This window comes from Lygodium microphyllum, unplaced genomic scaffold, assembly GCF_053477565.2.
Source record: "Lygodium microphyllum isolate KBCC unplaced genomic scaffold, Lygodium_microphyllum_v1.1.10 scaffold_74, whole genome shotgun sequence".
Lineage (NCBI taxonomy): Eukaryota > Viridiplantae > Streptophyta > Polypodiopsida > Schizaeales > Lygodiaceae > Lygodium > Lygodium microphyllum.
The window spans coordinates 338705-355858 of record NW_028229557.1 but is presented as its reverse complement, the minus strand read 5'-3'; the positions used below and the strand labels follow the sequence as shown (position 1 = coordinate 355858).

The following is a 17154-nucleotide window of genomic DNA, read 5'->3' as shown; positions in this document are numbered from 1 at the left end:
GCATCAATTGGATCAAGTTCCATGACCTCATTATAATAAAGCTTCCCAAGTGACAAGTTCCCATATTTTCTGTAGCCAGTCAACAAAGCTAACCAGCTAGTAACATCTGGGAATGTAAACATACACTGGAGCAAATCTTGAGCTTCATTCAAGTATCCTTCTACAAATGGGACTTGTTCAGGAGCCCAAAAGGGAGGTGAGGGAAATCAAAGTTGAAAGAGGTAAGGGCATAGACCTGTATACTGCACGCAATTAAAAGGGGAGGGGTAGTCAGGACAACAATGCTTTAGCCTCCCAAGAGCAACCAGGGACGAAGTATCCATCGCGGGATGGACTTGTCAGGCCATAAAAATCCCTCACACCAAACAGCATGTACTCCACACCACCGCTGCCAGAAATCTTGTTCCCATAGATGATTTGGCATCTGAGCACATTCAAACTTTGACAGAAATGCGGCTCTGTCACTTATGGGTCTGTCATTAAATGATCCAATGTAGACACGGACAACTTCTGGAGTGTTGAGAACTTTACTAAGAGACCACATGAGGGCTCCATAGACCCTCATCAGCTGTTGAGTGCTCACTTGATCTGCCTTGTTCAGAACGACTCTTATCTTATCCTCATGCCCACGAAGGGATGAAATTACACGCTTGAATTCATCTCTGTTGTCTAGCTTGTGGGGATCAATCAACAGTAAAATAAGGTCGCACTTGGATGCAAACCACTCTGTCACACCTGTGAAGTCATAGCTACGTTGTGTCCGCTGCTTTTCTCCGAACAGAACTCCAGGGGTGTCAATAAAGGTAACTTGTTCCTTTGACGGCATAACCTTTCTCAAGCAGGCGCTTGACAAGCCAAGAAGCTATGAATCCACCAGCTCCAGTCACACACACGGTCGGCATTTGTGTTGCATTGCACACATTAGCATTCATGTCCAACTCCTTCACCATGGCTTGCCAATCGGATGGCACTGCCGATGATCACAGCGACTGTTTTGGCAAGTAGAACCGGCTAATATGCGACGAGAGAGAGAGAGAGAGAGAGAGAGAGAGCTCTGAACGAATGCACCCACCAGCTCTCTTTTCTTTTGAAAAGAAAAGCACTTCGGCTCCCTCTCCATCATTCCAGCAGTCTCCCCGATCACAGGAATGGAGATCGCCCCCCAAAACTCCATGTCTAGCACACCTTGAGATGACAAAAGTCCTCAGGAGCAGGCGAGTGTCGTTCTGAGATAGGACTTTCTTTTCTTTTCCTCTCCCGTCATCGATTAAGCCTCCTTCTTCATGTCCATAGTTCCTGCAATTTTCATACTCGAATTGCAATCATCTTTTCATGACGAAGAGACTCATGATATTTTCCATATTGGTAGCCTTCAGCATGCCAATCAATCGTGTTGCACTCTTCTCTTCGAATTCTGCCCTTCGTTGTCAATCTAATCCCTGCTTAAGGAAAATCTTCACGATCCTCCCTTCTTCCAAAAGTTGCTGAACTCCTCCACTCTGGTCCGCCCTCACACGCCTTCCCCCAGAGATGTCCCCACGAACAATCTTCCCTTCCTCCAATCCAGGCGCAGCCCACTTTCAGCTCTCTCCCTCTCCAATCCAGGCGCAGCCCGCCATTTTTGCCCTTTTCAAAAATATCCCCCTCCCAGAATAGACACAGCATCATCATCCACTTAATCTCGTAATAAGGGCATTCATTTTGGTTCATGTTCTGCATAAAGCTTTCACGGTTTTCGACCCCATACATTCCAAGCAATGGATGTATCCATAAGACTTTACAATGTAAAAGCTTTCACATATTACCCTCTGTTCATCTCCTTGCTTCTGACGTAGTGATTTTCCACAACATCTGATGTCTGACATCTCTTTGCAATCAACATTTCAGTCCTATTGACGGAATTCATCCTCCTCACAACCTGTTCAGCCACTGTGACGGCCTCTGACAGTTTATATACTATCAATCTCTCATGAGGATTTCAGTGAGAAAGGAGCAATGGTGAATGAGCCTGTAAGCAGGCTAGAGGGCAGTGACTTGGCTGTTATTCAAAGCAGCAGGACAAAGATCCTTTGGCATCAGTTTTTCATATTTTTCTATTACACGCACATCATGCATCCAAACAAAATCATGCGCATGCACTAAGGGAATATATACATTGGATGCGGATTATTAAAATGCATCACACAAACAATGAATCACACGCGGAGATTAACACAAATGCACAACAAAAGAAATAGAGGCGTATACGACTCGGATGCGCAGCAACACGACATCCAGGAAGATTGTTCGTGGGGACATCTCTGGGGGAAGGCGTGTGAGGGCGGACCAGAGTGGAGGAGTTCAGCAACTTTTGGAAGAAGGGAGGATCGTGAAGATTTTCCTTAAGCAGGGATTAGATTGACAACGAAGGGTAGAATTCGAAGAGAAGAGTGCAACACGATTGATCGGCATGCTGAAGGCTACCAATATGGAAAATATCATGAGTCTCTTCGTCATGAAAAGATGATTGCAATTCGAGTATGAAAATTGCAGGAACTATGGACATGAAGAAGGAGGCTTAATCGATGACGGGAAAGGAAAAAAAAGAAAGTCCTATCTCAGAACGACACTCGCCTGCTCCTGAGGACTTTTGTCATCTCAAGGTGTGCTAGACATGGAGTTTTGGGGGGCGATCTCCATTCCTGTGATCGGGGAGACTGCTGGAATGATGGAGAGGGAGCCGAAGTGCTTTTCTTTTCAAAAGAAAAGAGAGCTGGTGGGTGCATTCGTTCAGAGCTCTCTCTCTCTCTCTCTCTCTCTCTCTCGTCGCATATTAGCCGGTTCTACTTGCCAAAACAGTCGCTGTGATCATCGGCAGTGCCATCCGATTGGCAAGCCATGGTGAAGGAGTTGGACATGAATGCTAATGTGTGCAATGCAACACAAATGCCGACCGTGTGTGTGACTGGAGCTGGTGGATTCATAGCTTCTTGGCTTGTCAAGCGCCTGCTTGAGAAAGGTTATGCCGTCAAAGGAACAAGTTACCTTTATTGACACCCCTGGAGTTCTGTCCAGAGAAAAGCAGCGGACACAACGTAGCTATGACTTCACAGGTGTGACAGAGTGGTTTGCATCCAAGTGCGACCTTATTTTACTGTTGATTGATCCCCACAAGCTAGACATCAGAGATGAATTCAAGCGTGTAATTTCATCCCTTCGTGGGCATGAGGATAAGATAAGAGTCGTTCTGAACAAGGCAGATCAAGTGAGCACTCAACAGCTGATGAGGGTCTATGGAGCCCTCATGTGGTCTCTTAGTAAAGTTCTCAACACTCCAGAAGTTGTCCGTGTCTACATTGGATCATTTAATGACAGACCCATAAGTGACAGAGCCGCATTTCTATCAAAGTTTGAATGTGCTCAGATGCCAAATCCTCTATGGGAACAAGATTTCTGGTAGCGGTGGTGTGGAGTACATGCTGTTTGGTGTGAGGGATTTTTATGGCTTGACAAGTCCATCCCGCGATGGATACTTCGTCCCTGGTTGCTCTTGGGAGGCTAAAGCATTGTTGTCCTGACTACCCCTCCCCTTTTAATTGCGTGCAGTATACAGGTCTATGCCCTTACCTCTTTCGACTTTGATTTCCCTCACCTCCCTTTTGGGCTCCTGAACAAGTCCCATTTGCAGAAGGATACTTGAATGAAGCTCAAGATTTGCTCCAGTGTATGTTTACATTCCCAGATGTTACTGGCTGGTTAGCTTTGTTGACTGGCTACAGAAAATATGGGAACTTGTCACTTGGGAAGCTTTATTATAATGAGGTCATGGAACTTGATCCAATTGATGCTTTAGGGTACATGCTAATTTCCGAGTTGTATTTTGATGTTCACTTGAGGAAGATTGTGGACAGGATATAGGAGAAGAGAAATTGTAAAGATGCCTTCACTGAAACAGAAAAGATAATCTTGGAGTTTGCCAAACTTCTTCATGAAGATTATTTGACATAGAATGCCTTTACCCCTATGATAGGTTCTGCCCATTTTACAAATCTGTTAGGATGATGCGAAACATCATACATTTCAACACACTTACAAAACAGGCTGTAGAAAGAAGAAGATAAAGTTTTTGAAGAATGGATGCTGTCTGTGATAAGAGGCAGAAATGCAGAATTTATGAAAATGTTTTGTACCAATGCTGAAAATTTCTGCTGAACTAGCAACTGCCAAGTTATGAAATGAACATGCTGATGTGAAGAGTGTATCCCTTCTTACTGCAACTGTCAACATACACCTGAATGTAAACAGTTTATGAAATACTTCGGATTATCCTGAACATGAATTTCTTGTAACTCATTTGACAAGCAATATAGTGAACTTTGTCATAAAAAATTTGAGTTCTTCTTGTTAGACTCTTCCATTGCTGTACCTTGAACCCCGTGTTCTGCAGCCCTTCCGTGAACTCTACGACATTTCTGGTGAACCCGACGTGAAAGTGCTGCGTCATCAGCAAGATGGGGGACTCGCAAGAAGAGATGACAGATGATAATGTCATGAAGAACCTGTTTCAGTCATTTACCATGTATATGCAGCAGCAAGTTCATGCAAAACGAGACAGTGATGCTATGGATGCCTTGAAAGCTGTCCAACAGGAGATGAAGCAGTTTAATGGCCAGCAAGTGTCAACTTACCTGCATTTGTATGAAGAAAAGATGAAGTTTTTTGGGGTTTCTCAAGATGTTTGGAGCCGCTACTTCTTGCGGATCGTGGTTCGAGCTCTTGAAGGTCGAATTGCAGAAATTCAAGAGGCACATGCAGGTTGGGCTGAATTTAAAAAGGCATTAAAAGATGAATATTTCCTGGAGGATACAGGTCTTATGAATCGCAGGAATTTTTTAGCATGGGTTTCTATGCCTAATAAGGGACTTTCTGTTACCGCTCTTCTGCGAGAGTTTGAAAGCCATTATGATCAGTTGGATGGGACTGAACAGCAAGCTTTGGAGATGCAGAAAGTGGAGTTATTTTTGCAAGCTGCAGATGCTGATTTACAGGAAAAGTTGGATGATCTTTTGGAAGATCAAGCTACTGATTCAGGTTTAAAGAGTGAGTGGAGACATGTCATTGATGCTGTGAATGCTTTTGTCAAGAAGCAGCGCAGGAGAGTCAGATTGCATCGAAATACAGGATCAGTTCCTGAAAAATCCTTGGAGACTTCTTCTTCTACCCCTGCTACTTCTTTGCCTAAGCCTACTCCTCCTGTTATAAATCCACCAGTTCCTGCTGCTCCAGTGTCCTTATCTGTAGATGATGTTATTAAAGGCTTGGCGGATTTGACAATTGAAGCAGTCAAAGCTGAAGTTGGTAAGTTAAAGGAGCGACTTATGTCAGTACCTGCTGTAGCACCTGCTCCAGTGACTGCTTTTCCAGCTGGTCAAAGAAAAGAGCGTCGATGTATTTGGTGTGATAGTACAGAGCACCAACACTGCAGAGATTGTGATGCTTTTCCGGAAGCACGTAAGAAGAATGTAGTGTTCTGGGGACAAGATGGGAAGATATGGCTGACAGAGACTGGCGCTCCTCTTGACACGAACTTTGGTAAGGGAGGCATGAAGAAGCTTGTTGATGATATGGCTGCGCGATCAGCTTATGTGAGTGTTAGAGGAGATGCTTCAGCTTTTGGAGTCCAGCTTGAGCAGAAATCTGATGGAGACTCTGCTTTGTGGTCTTCTGCCTTGGAGATAGCGAGAAGAGGGAAAGTTCAAACTTCTACTATGACTTGTGTGGGCTCTAGCATCCGAGGAGAAACAGGATGCGATTCTCCTGTTGACAGGTATTCTATTTTTGCTTATATTGCTAAAATGCAGGGTTTAGATGCCATGGTTGAAGAAAAGAGAAGAAGAGATGAGGAGGGTCCTAGCTCCTCCAAAAAGACTAGAGGGGGTGACTTTGTTTCACCACCTGTTACAGCTCCACCTATGCCAAATTCTCCAGCTCAAACAGGTTCTGATCAACCAATGGGAGACGAGCAGAAAGAAAAGAAGCAACCAAGAAAAGAGCCAGGATTCAAGCTCTTGTCAGACCTTGATATGCAAACGGATATGAGTAAGATTTTTCATGAAAGAATTTTGAATAGTGAAGTCACTTTTACTGTTGGAGAGGCTCTTGGGATTGCTAGAAGAGAAATACAGGATCAGATGCAGGATCTTTTGCGGAGGAAACGACATGCGATGGAAGGACCTGCTTTACAGGGATTGTGGCATGGAGCTCTTGGGAAAGAGCATGATGATGTAGTGATGGTTGAGAATGCTTCTGTTAATCCGCAATTGGAGAAAATAGTGCAGCCTATGCAGTATGAAGATGATGAGACCCCTATTCTCATTCCTTGCAGCCATTTTTCACGAAGTCATTGGGCTAGAGCGACCACTGAGACAGTGGTAAGGATTGGAGAGAAACAAATTCCCTTGATTGCTTTAGTTGATCATGGTTCTGAAATTAATCTTATTGCTCGAGGTGTTTATGAGAGTGGCAAGTGGTCTATGGATGCAGAGCATGGCTGGCGCATGAGAGCCGCCAATAATACTTCTGGTGATATGTATGCTGCTTGTCCGAGTATCAGAATTTCTATTGGTAATGTTGAAGAGGATTATCATTGCTTTGTTTAGGATTCATGCTCTTATCCGATTATTCTTGGGCAGCCTTTCATTACAGAAGCAAGAATGGAAACAAAAGTGATGGATGACGGATCAGCTTATGCGCGGATACGCAGTAAAGATGGTATGCGAGCTGTTCAGTTTATGACTGTTGGGGTAAATCATCCGAGAAACAGGGACTCCTTGCGTGAGGCACCACTACCTGCGAAGGAGTTGGATTTTCATTAGGTACCGTTGTCTTGCGAGACGCCAGTGGTACGGAGCGGAGAAAAGAGGAGATCTCGCCTCCTGGCAGCCAGTCTTTCTCCAATAACTTTGTTGGGTTTACTTCAGATAGTTCAGTGAGTTATCAGAAAATTTTAGATTTTCCTAGAGCTGCCAGGCAGTACATTGGTCGTAAGGAGAAAGAGTTAAAGAATGCAGGTATCTTGCAAGTAGAAGAGCATGTGGATGGATTGTATGAAGGGATGTCTTATGCAGATACATTGTTTGAGATGAGAGCAATGCTGAAAACTGATGTATGCAAAGGTTCAAAGATCATACCTGTGCAAACCTTGGATATGTTTCAGGAAATTTCTGGTTTTATGCTGCAAACAGAGTTAGAGGCTGAGAAAACTCAGCAAACTGAATTTATGGCTGATCTTGATCAGCTAATTGAATTGCAGAGGGCTGAATCCATTCAGTCAACAGAGTTGAATGCAGAAAAATTTCTGCATACAGAGTTTCAGGACGCATCTATGCAGTCCATTGAGCCGAGGGTTGAATCCATTCAGCCAACAGAGTTGAATGCAGAAAAATTTCTGCATATAGAGTTTCAGGATGCGTCTATGCAGTCCATAGAGCTAAAGGCTGAAATTTTTCAGCCAACAGAGTTGAAAGATGCTGAAAATTTGCAGAAATTGCAGCAAAGGAAAGAGTGCTTGAATGATGCCAAGGTTGACACAAAATATAAAACAGTTGATAAGAAGGTTAAGCCGGTTGCAGGCCCGCTTCCTTCTGATAGTGATAAGCCGGTTGCCTTCCCCCAGAGATGTCCCCACGAACAATCTTCCTGGATGTCGTGTTGCTGCGCATCCGAGTCGTATACGCCTCTATTTCTTTTGTTGTGCATTTGTGTTAATCTCCGCGTGTGATTCATTGTTTGTGTGATGCATTTTAATAATCCGCATCCAATGTATATATTCCCTTAGTGCATGCACATGATTTTGTTTGGATGCATGATGTGCGTGTAATAGAAAAATATGAAAAACTGATGCCAAAGGATCTTTGTCCTGCTGCTTTGAATAACAGCCAAGGCACTGCCCTCTAGCCTGCTTACAGGCTCATTCACCATTGCTCCTTTCTCACTGAAATCCTCATGAGAGATTGATAGTATATAAACTGTCAGAGGCCGTCACAGTGGCTGAACAGGTTGCGAGGAGGATGAATTCCGTCAATAGGACTGAAATGTTGATTGCAAAGAGATGTCAGACATCAGATGTTGTGGAAAATCACTACGTCAGAAGCAAGGAGATGAACAGAGGGTAATATGTGAAAGCTTTTACATTGTAAAGTCTTATGGATACATCCATTGCTTGGAATGTATGGGGTCGAAAACCGTGAAAGCTTTATGCAGAACATGAACCAAAATGAATGCCCTTATTACGAGATTAAGTGGATGATGATGCTGTGTCTATTCTGGGAGGGGGATATTTTTGAAAAGGGCAAAAATGGCGGGCTGTCAAGATTGTGGGAGAGAAGGAAGGAGTCTCGCTTGAAGCTTTCTTGCTTGCACAATGGGGAAGACACACAAGGGTGGAGGCTGAAAACAGTTTTCCTCTTCTTAGTTGTGTAAGCCAAAAAAACTCAAGTACAAAGAAATAGAAGAACCCTATATATGGGTCTCAAACCAAACTCAACTAACTAAGGTGGCATCCTAACTGAGCCACGAACTAGAGTAGATAAGGATAGCTATCATGTAGCTATTATTCATGGGCGGTGTACCAACCGCGTCTGCAACTGACAAGTCGGTGACATAAATATACAACGGTCACCCTGGCGTATCACGAGTGGAGCTCGATATCTCAACACTCCCCCTCGAGCTCAATCCCAATTCCTGCACACCAAGCAGGTCTCTGAACTTGCGCAGCTTCTCTGCGCCCAATGCCTTCGTGAATATATCAGCTACCTGATCCGCTGTGCTGACATAAACTAGATCAATAAGACCTAGTAAAACCCTCTCTCACACATAGTGATAATGCACCTCAATGTGCTTTGTTCTAGCATGATAGACTGGGTTATTTGCCAAGTGTATACTACTCATGTTGTCACAATAAATGACAACTGGCCCATCTGTAGACTGATGCATATCATAAAGTAGCTTATGCAACCAAGCTACCTCACATGCAGCCATTGCTGCACCCCTGTACTCAGCCTCTGTGCTCGACAAGGCAACTGTAGGCTGTTTCTTGCTGCTCCAAGTGACTGCAGCACTCCCAAAAGAGAATACATATCCACTGGTAGATCGTCTATCAGAAATACTACCAGCCCAATCAGCATCAGTGTATCCATGCAACTGTATCTGAACCCCAGTCTCATAAAATAGTCCATACTGCAATGTGGACTTCACATACCTAAGTATGCGTCTAGCCGCATCCAAATGTGGTTTCCTTGGAGCCTGCATAAACTGACTTACCAATCCAACAGCATAGCTCAAATCTGGCCTGGTAATAGTCATATAAATCAAACTTCCTACTATGCGTCTGTACATAGTAGGGTCTTCTAGAAGCTCACCTGCATCTGTGCTTAGCTTCACATTTTGCTCCAAAGGAACTGAAATAGGCTTACAGCCTGTCATCCCATATTTGGACAGCATGTCCAATCCATACTGCCTCTGCAAGAGCTGTATCCCACTTGGTGATCTAATCACCTCAATGCCCAAGAAATAACGCAGCTCTCCCAAATCCTTCATCTCAAACTTCTGCTTCAATAGCATTTTCACATGAAGGATATCTTCATCACTGTCACCTGTCATAATCAAATCATCAACATAAATGACAAGCAGCATAATACCTTTCTCTGTTTTTCTCACATAAAGTGAGAAATCTGCCTTGGAAATCTGAAAGCCAATAGTGACAAGATACTGTCCTATCTTGTCAGACCATGCTCTAGGTGCTTGCTTCAAGCCATACAAGGCTTTCTTCAACCTGCAAACAAACTCAGGATGAACAGCATGCACATAACCTGGTGGCTGCTCCATATAGACCTCTTCTTGCAAATCACCATGCAAGAAGGCATTCTTTACATCCATCTGATGTAAAGACCATCCCTTTGATGCAGCCATAGCAATGACTGCTCTTACGGTTGCCATCCTTGCAACCGGACTAAATGTTTCTTCATAGTCAATGCCATATGTTTGTGCATACCCCTTGACTACTAATCTTGCCTTGTATCTGTTCACAGAACCATCAGCATTGTGCTTCACCTTATAAACCCACTTACAGCCAATTGCATTCTTACCTTTAGGCAAAGGTACTAACTCCCATGTAGCATTTGCTTCCAAGGCATCCATTTCTTCATCCATGGCTTTCTCCCATTTTTCTTTTCCCATGGCTTGCTCAAAAGATGTGGGTTCTGGTTCCTGTATCACTTTGACCATATATGCATAGTGAATGGCTGTAAATCCATCATATTTCAGCCTATCCACAGGATACCTAGCTCTTGTAGACCTGCGCAAAGTAGGTTCACTCCCAGGTGCTCTCAAAACATCCCTGGTCTTCCTTACTCCAGGTGTAACAATAGAAGGAATACCCAACTCATCATCAATGCTCTGTTCTGAGCCACTGGATTCACCATCCACATAAGAGTGACCTGCATTCACATCAAACATGGGCTGATCAACCTTCTCTTTTCCTTTTCGTGATACCTGCATACCACTATCTGCATTGCTTTGAGAAGATTCTCCTGATCTCAATCTGCCTGTCCATGGCGAAGAATGTGAACCACTGCTAGAGGACGCTCCAGGTCCACTAATATTTTGTGACTGCTGCTGTGAATTCTGTGTAGCATTACCATTTTGTGCATCTTCATCATCAATCACATTTACTGGTTTATACCAGCTACTCATCTCATCAAAAACAACATCTCTGCTCACTGTAAACTTACGAGTAGAAGGGTTATAGCATCTATACCCTTTTTGCTGCAGAGAGTAACCAATAAAGATGCACTTCTCAGCTTTTGGATCCAACTTGGATCTCAGCTCATCTGGCACATGTACATAGGCAATGCAACCAAAAATTTTCAAATGAGAAATATCTGGTTTCCTACCAGTATACCTCTCCTCTGGAGTCATTCCATGTATTGCTGCAGTGGGAGTCCTGTTCATTATGTAGACTGCTGTAGCAACTGCTTCAGCCCAATAAAAATCTGGCAAGTCTTTTTCATTGAGCATGGCACGAGATACCTCTCCAATATGCCTGTTTTTCCTTTCTGCAATTCCATTTTGTTGTGGGGTATAACTGCATGAATATTGCTGCTTTATGCCATGCTCCTGCAAGAACTTTGCAAACTCATTTGAGAGGTACTCTCCCCCTCCATCTGACCTTAGGCATTTTATCTGCAAGCCTGTTTCTTTTTCAACCATAGCTTTAAGAGTTTTGAAATGCCCAAAAACTTCACTTTTCTTTTTCATAAAATACACCCAAACTTTTCTGCTATAGTCATCAATAAAACTGACAAAATAATGACAGCCTCCAAGAGATGCAGCTTTAGTTGTCCACACATCAGAGTGAATTAATTCCAATGGCTTCTCACTCTCTTGAACATGTCTAGGAAATGGTTTCCTTGCCTGTTTTCCAAACTGACAGGCTTCACATACCTTATGCATTTCTGCAACCTTGAATTTGGGCAATCCTGCAACAATATTTTGGGCCTGCATTGATTTAAGTCGCTGTACATTAACATGACCAATGCGTTTATGCCAGATATCAATATCTGCAACTACACCGGTCCCATGTGCAAACATTGCTGCACTCAATTCAGACATGTCTGCATCCAATGTAAACATTCTGCCCTTCTTCTTTCCTTTTGCTATCAAGCGACCTTTATTTTTCATATCCTCAACAAAGCATCCATGAGGATTAAATCTGACCTGCAAGCCCTGTTCAACCATTTGACCAACTGAAACCAGATTCTTGGTAATATTCGGGACATGAAATACATCGGACAGGTATTTCTTTTTCCCACCCTGCATAGACAAGGGAATTTTTCCAATCTGCACAATAGGATGTGCAGTATCATCACCAGTCTCCACAAATCCTGGTTTTTCCATTTTCCTTGCATCCTCCATCCATTCTGCATGACCTGTCATGTGGTTTGATGCACCTGAGTCAACATACCATACATCATTGCTTTCTTCTGCACTTGTCATAGAATTGTTCATGTGCTGCACCATGAACAAATGCTCATTTCTGTCATCACCCTGTCTACTAGAAGATGCATAATTCCCTTGTTGCAGTTTTCCATTCATGATGTCATTCTGCTTTTTATAGCATTCTTTAGCCATATGACCCATTTTACCACAGTAGTAGCATTCAACATTACTGTTTGCATTTTGGCCTCTTTGCCATCCACCACGACCTCTTTGGCTCCCCCTGCCTCTAGAGTTACCACGTCCTCCTCCATAGGACTGGTTTTCTTGAGTTTGCTGCATATTCTGATTTCTGCCACGGCCTCCAAATCGGCCTCCTCTACCTCTGCCTCTACCTCTTCCAGCATTTGAGTAGAAGACAGCTTCTTTTGAAGTTCCTCCTGAAGAAGATGCACCACCATTTCTCTGTTCCTCAGAAATTAGAAGAGCAATTAACTCCTCAAAATCAGGAAATCTTTCACGAACTGAAATGGATGTCCGAAACTGTGCATAATCCTTTCCTAGACCATTCAAGGTCACGGAAACTAAATCATCATCTTCCACTGGCGACCCAATGGAAGCAAGTGCATCTGCAATCTTCTTCACCTTCATGTGGTAGTCGTTGATGCTCATACTTTCTCTTTGCACATTATGCAACTCTTGCTTGAGCTGCATTTTCCTGGCTTGCGTATTTGTGCTATACATTTTTGACAAAGTATCCCATGCCTCCTTTGGCGTACTTGCATCCTGAATATGCACAATCATAGAGTCTGAAATACTGATAGACAGCCAATACATAACTTTCCTGGCTCTCTCATGCCATGTTTTAAATGCCTGCATTTGTTGTTGATTGGGAACATCAGGAAGAACTGGTTCTTCTTCATTTCCTGCAACAAATTCCCAATATCCTTTTCCCATAAGGAAATTCGTCATTCTAAACTTCCATGCCTGGAAGTTGTTCTTGTCAAGCTTTTCAGTGACAATCTGTGAAAGAGAATCAGACGCCATTACAGAATACTGCAAGAAATTCTGTCACTGCAAAAAACACAGCTTCACCCTCACAAGGGCAAATCTGCAAAACTGGCGAAAGTGGTATTTGACCACACAGTCACTTCCTAGTGACGATTTTGCATAAACAGGAACCAAGGATGATTCTAAAACTCCCAATGTCTCTGCGCACAAGCATACGATGCAATTTCTACAGTAACTTTTCACCGACCTGTAGAACAGTGGTCGCACAGCATAAAACTGAGCCTTTTCTTGAGTGCGTGCAGAAAACTTCCGTCTGCAAAACAGGCCCCGAAATGGCCTCAAATAAAAAAAACAAGGTCGCCAAGGGCTAAAGCCCTTTCCCGCAGCATATACTGCCCTCTTGCTTCACCGCGAAGGGCGTCTCAACCTGAGACAATGCACTCCTGCAATTTCCGGCTGTGCTACCTGCAGAGATCTGCTCCCGAAACAGGAAATGAAAGCAACACTGCTCCTCTTACCAGACCACCGCGAGCTTGGCTTGCTTTCTTGAGCTCCTTACCACGAACAAGGCTCTGATACCATGTCAAGATTGTGGGAGAGAAGGAAGGAGTCTCGCTTGAAGCTTTCTTGCTTGCACAATGGGGAAGACACACAAGGGTGGAGGCTGAAAACAGTTTTCCTCTTCTTAGTTGTGTAAGCCAAAAAAACTCAAGTACAAAGAAATAGAAGAACCCTATATATGGGTCTCAAACCAAACTCAACTAACTAAGGTGGCATCCTAACTGAGCCACGAACTAGAGTAGATAAGGATAGCTATCATGTAGCTATTATTCATGGGCGGTGTACCAACCGCGTCTGCAACTGACAAGTCGGTGACATAAATATACAACGGTCACCCTGGCGTATCACGAGTGGAGCTCGATATCTCAACACGGGCTGCGCCTGGATTGGAGAGGGAGAGAGCTGAAAGCGGGCTGCGCCTGGATTGGAGGAAGGGAAGATTGTTCGTGGGGACATCTCTGGGGGAAGGCGTGTGAGGGCGGACCAGAGTGGAGGAGTTCAGCAACTTTTGGAAGAAGGGAGGATCGTGAAGATTTTCCTTAAGCAGGGATTAGATTGACAACGAAGGGCAGAATTCGAAGAGAAGAGTGCAACACGATTGATCGGCATGCTGAAGGCTACCAATATGGAAAATATCATGAGTCTCTTCGTCATGAAAAGATGATTGCAATTCGAGTATGAAAATTGCAGGAACTATGGACATGAAGAAGGAGGCTTAATCGATGACGGGAGAGGAAAAGAAAAGAAAGTCCTATCTCAGAACGACACTCGCCTGCTCCTGAGGACTTTTGTCATCTCAAGGTGTGCTAGACATGGAGTTTTGGGGGGCGATCTCCATTCCTGTGATCGGGGAGACTGCTGGAATGATGGAGAGGGAGCCGAAGTGCTTTTCTTTTCAAAAGAAAAGAGAGCTGGTGGGTGCATTCGTTCAGAGTCTCTCTCTCTCTCTCTCTCTCTCTCTCTCGTCGCATATTAGCCGGTTCTACTTGCCAAAACAGTCGCTGTGATCATCGGCAGTGCCATCCGATTGGCAAGCCATGGTGAAGGAGTTGGACATGAATGCTAATGTGTGCAATGCAACACAAATGCCGACCGTGTGTGTGACTGGAGCTGGTGGATTCATAGCTTCTTGGCTTGTCAAGCGCCTGCTTGAGAAAGGTTATGCCGTCAAAGGAACAAGTTACCTTTATTGACACCCCTGGAGTTCTGTCCGGAGAAAAGCAGCGGACACAACGTAGCTATGACTTCACAGGTGTGACAGAGTGGTTTGCATCCAAGTGCGACCTTATTTTACTGTTGATTGATCCCCACAAGCTAGACATCAGAGATGAATTCAAGCGTGTAATTTCATCCCTTCGTGGGCATGAGGATAAGATAAGAGTCGTTCTGAACAAGGCAGATCAAGTGAGCACTCAACAGCTGATGAGGGTCTATGGAGCCCTCATGTGGTCTCTTAGTAAAGTTCTCAACACTCGAGAAGTTGTCCGTGTCTACATTGGATCATTTAATGACAGACCCATAAGTGACAGAGCCGCATTTCTGTCAAAGTTTGAATGTGTTCAGATGCCAAATCCTCTATGGGAACAAGATTTCTGGCAGTGGTGGTGTGGAGTACATGCTGTTTGGTGTGAGGGATTTTTATGGCCTGACAAGTCCATCCCGCGATGGATACTTCGTCCCTGGTTGCTCTTGGGAGGCTAAAGCATTGTTGTCCTGACTACCCCTCCCCTTTTAATTGCGTGCAGTATACACGTCTATGCCCTTACCTCTTTCGACTTTGATTTCCCTCACCTCCCTTTTGGGCTCTTAAACAAGTCCCATTTGCAGAAGGATACTTGAATGAAGCTCAAGATTTGCTCCAGTGTATGTTTACATTCCCAGATGTTACTGGCTGGTTAGCTTTGTTGACTGGCTACAGAAAATATGGGAACTTGTCACTTGGGAAGCTTTATTATAATGAGGTCATGGAACTTGATCCAATTGATGCTTTAGGGTACATGCTAATTTCCGAGTTGTATTCTGATGTTCACTTGAGGAAGATTGTGGACAGGATATAGGAGAAGAGAAATTGTAAAGATGCCTTCACTGAAATAGAAAAGATAATCTTGGAGTTTGCCAAACTTCTTCATGAAGATTATTTGACATAGAATGCCTTTACCCCTATGATAGGTTCTGCCCATTTTACAAATCTGTTAGGATGATGCGAAATACAGAGGATAGGAGGAAAGAGACAACGTGGTTAGAATGGACGACATGAACGTGAAGACGACTACGATAGATGTAGAGAGCCGATGAACGAACATGCCATAGCAAAAGAAGCTACAGAAAAGCTGCTGCGAAGTGGACGATGATGTAGGATATGGAGATGACGAAGGCAAGAGGAAGCTGTCGGAAGAAGGACTGGAAACATTGAGCATGGGCAACCTATTGGCCATCGCCACTGAGTCTGCAACGCGAAGCTGCTATCTCCACGGTCTCACCACCAGTGCCCTCCGATGAGGAAGGATGCCGAATAGGAAGCTATAGTCGGTGTCCTGCATACAAAGACGCAAAGACGACGGAGATGACAGACTGGGAACATGTGCTCTGAATATGAAGGACGACAAAACGAAGTAATTGTAGTTATGAGAGTGGAAGAAAACATGAAGACAATGGACAGAGAGAGAGAGGGAGCGACCCTGGCGACCCTGGCGTCGTCTTGGAAGGAGATGCAAGGCATGGTCCAGGGCTGGTTCTCAGGAGGTCCCAGCAGCGATGCCGCCGGGCAGCAGGAATAGCCCGCCTCCCTGCTTGCAGACTGGAACTCTTATGCTGCCACGCGATCCGGCTCCCAGCAGGAGTCCACCCTCGCCTCTCAGCTCAGCCTCGATCTGGAAGCTGCCGTTCAATCTGCCAACACTACTCTCCTTGGCGCCTTCAGCACAGGCTCCCATTTACTGCTGGATTCTTCACAAGCATGGCAGCTACAATCTATGTATCAATGGTTCTGCACAGCTATATACTCTCAGTAGTCTTCTCAGGAGTTCAAGTTTTTGCCTTACTGTACTATGTGATTTCATACTTTCCTGGGGGTTCAGCAGGAATGCGTTTCCTTTCATCCATGGTTACATCCTCTGTCTTGAAGTGCTTTGGTCGTTAACACATCCATATACCTGTGGCTGCTGAAATTGGACAAATCATATGGTTTCTTACTGATTTTGTCCTAGTGCTACCATTGACCTGATGCTACTTGAGCAGAAGTGCACAAAGAGGTCGGTTGCTTTACAATATGGACTTTGCCCTGACCTTTACTTTGATGAACGCGACGTCATCCACAGCATCTCCCGAACTCTCAACTTGGACTTTTACATGTTCCCTTCGTCCTCAGCTGTCAGAACTTCACCCTTTCCAGAAACTTAAGCTTTCAATTGCAGAGAGAAGGCACCGCAGGCAGATCTTTCGTGGTCTAATGTGATGCTAAATGTTCAAACTAGACAATACTGTGAGTGGAACTATGTCATGTCCTAAAGCCGACAAATCACTGTCCACCAGTGGGAGAATTAATCAATCAATCAGTGCATGCCTTTAATCAGTCAGCCTTGAACATTGGTAAAAGGATAAGAAATCATT

The 17154-nt window shown here is 44.2% G+C and overlaps 2 pseudogenes; both read left to right on the top strand.

Annotated features, from left to right (window-relative positions):
- The first annotated feature begins 3001 nt into the window (after positions 1-3001).
- LOC148008711 (EH domain-containing protein 1 pseudogene) lies at positions 3002-3439 on the top strand (annotated as a pseudogene).
- Positions 3440-16253: 12814 nt separating this feature from the next.
- Positions 16254-16745, top strand: LOC148008710 (uncharacterized; annotated as a pseudogene).
- Positions 16746-17154: the final 409 nt, after the last annotated feature.